Raw genomic sequence first — 2,448 nt, 5'->3', positions numbered from 1 at the left:
TGGGCACCTGCTGTTGTCACGTGTTATAAGCTTATAGAAGTTCACATACATACATTTAACTAAATATAATGGAGGAGGTTTGCTCCTTAGAGAGAACTTATTTCTTATTGCTGCAGTTAGAAGTACAATGCCACTTTATTGTATTTTTCTTCTTGATCCTACAGGATGCCCGGTGGTAACCAGCCTTCCAAGTGGCTGAACAGATGCCAGTGTACTCGAATTCTGAGACACAACTGGATGTCCTTTTCTTCTGTTTTTAAGATTCCCAATTCGAGATGATGTGCAGTTCATGTTAGATTTGCTATTTCTACAGGTAAGACTACTGAGGCTTCCAGTTTCAGAAGTAATTTGTGCACAATTCCTGCAAAGCCTCCCCATATTTATTACTTGATCTGTAATATTTTGCTGCCTTGAATACTGTACTGTATGTCTGCTCACTCTGTCCAGTAACTAACACGGCTTTTTAATTTTAGACAGGAAAGCCTCGGAGTGTGAATCCTCACAAACACAGAGACTGAGGTGCATCAGTACCAGCAGTCACTAAACAGGGATATTGTTCTGTTTTGCAAAATAACATTTATTTTCTTAAGTTATTGTGTTTTTTTTATTGGAAATTTAAAAGAGCTGAGAATTCATTTTAACTTAAAATAAAACTATGGCAGGAGAGAAAAACGAAGATGTTTTCATGTAAGTAATGACACCTGAGCACATCACATTAGAAGTTCAGATATACAGAGATTGTAACACAATGTCTACTGTATGTGTAATGTAAAAGAAAAAAAATGATGCTACATACAATGACAGTTAAGTTGGGGTTCTTTCAACATCCAACACATTATTAGTTAGACTTTACTCTAAGCAGACCTTTATCTATTGTGATGGTTTACTTAGATAATAATTGATCTACAGGTGAACTAAGGAAGGAGGCAGAACAATAAGTAAGAGTACACTTTATTAATGTTTGAACTCCATGAGTGAATATCTACTGTGTTTATGTTTTTAACAGTTATGGTGAAGTAGAAGAGTCTGGTCGTGTTATGGGGCAGCAGTTAAAGAAGGATGGAGAGATGTGTGCAATGTTGCCATTGTCAAGTGATCACGAGGTACTGGCCTTTCTGTTTTGTTTTTCTGTTCTTCTGAAAACTGTCTCAGTCTCATTACACTGGCTTCCTGTCTCACATAGAATTGATTTCCAAGGTCTATTAAATATATAGAAGGCTGCGAGTATTTTAGACCCTGCCTGTATTTTGGAGTGTCTGCTCCCAACAGTTCTTTTCTCAGACGTTGCTTTGCTTTTTATTCCAAGATCAACCATAAAAACTGGCAGCATTCTGTACTCATGCAAGAAAATCTGGAATGCTTTGCCAATAGAGGACTGCCAGGCTACAAATGTCAAGCATTTAGAAAAACTTCAACAAGCCCACTTTTCTAATTTGGCTTTTTCTTAATTACTTGCATTGGTTGTAATAGATTAGAAATGGTACGGTGTACACTTTGTTAGCTCAGCACTGGGTAGTAACCTCTGCTGTTTTTCTCTGTTGTTTTTTTCCAGTTTATTCCAATGTTGCCCCACCGTCTCCACGATCTGTTACATCAACTCCAACTGTCTGTGAAAGAAGAAAAGTTCACAAGACGTCCTGAAATGGAATTGTGATTGGACTGAGACGGCCACAATTATGTATGCTGGGTTGTGCAGAGGGGGTCAGCGTGGGCTTTGGCTTGGGACCCTCAGAAGTTTATTATCTCCAGTATCCTTGAAGGCTGCAAGTTTGTCCTTGTTCTCGACCATTTGACCAGGCAGTGTACTTATTAGAAAGGACAAGGACCCCTCCGTTTGCTTCTAATTTACTTTTATAATGCCTTCTTTGTAACTGTATATTTTTGTAGAGCAATTTGAGCAACACTTGTAAGCTAAGGTGATATAGAAATGTTATTAGTGAACAAATATTAAAGGACAGATCAGGAAAAATATCAGTTTAAATAGAACACATTTTTATGGAATACTGCTGGATAACAACTCTTTAACTCTGAGTAGCATCTTGTTCATAAAGCTAAAATAGCATTTTTCCTTTTTTGACAAATTTAATTATTGACTTTTATTGTGTTCAAAACCTTGCCAAACATTTTTTTTAAATACTAAAAAAAATGTGTAAATATGTTTGTGTTCTCCTTCCCCAATAATTTTTAACACCTCCCCTTATTGGCCATTTTCATTGTAGTTGTGTTCTAGTTAAATGCATTTCCCATTTATACATCTTTATGATTACTGAATTTTCTACTAATAATATATATATATATATATATATATATATATATATATATATATATATATATATAATATATATATGGGTGTGTGTGTATATATATATTTTTTTTTGATAAACATTGTTCACAGATCTTTCACTTTTATTTTTAAACATACCATTTATTTCTTCAATAAAGAAATGT

At 34.9% G+C, this 2,448-nt stretch overlaps 1 long non-coding RNA gene across 1 annotated transcript; it reads left to right on the top strand.

Annotated features, from left to right (window-relative positions):
• The first annotated feature begins 273 nt into the window (after positions 1-273).
• LOC120528387 lies at positions 274-1,785 on the top strand. The gene is made up of 3 exons (XR_005633502.1): positions 274-313; positions 1,007-1,103; positions 1,553-1,785. It is a non-coding gene; the product is annotated as an uncharacterized LOC120528387 (long non-coding RNA).
• The last annotated feature ends 663 nt before the right edge of the window (positions 1,786-2,448 follow it).

This window comes from Polypterus senegalus, chromosome 4 (assembly GCF_016835505.1).
Source record: "Polypterus senegalus isolate Bchr_013 chromosome 4, ASM1683550v1, whole genome shotgun sequence".
Classification (NCBI taxonomy): domain Eukaryota; kingdom Metazoa; phylum Chordata; class Cladistia; order Polypteriformes; family Polypteridae; genus Polypterus; species Polypterus senegalus.
The sequence above is the reverse complement of the archived record's forward strand: the minus strand, read 5'-3'. Positions and strand labels throughout refer to the sequence as shown.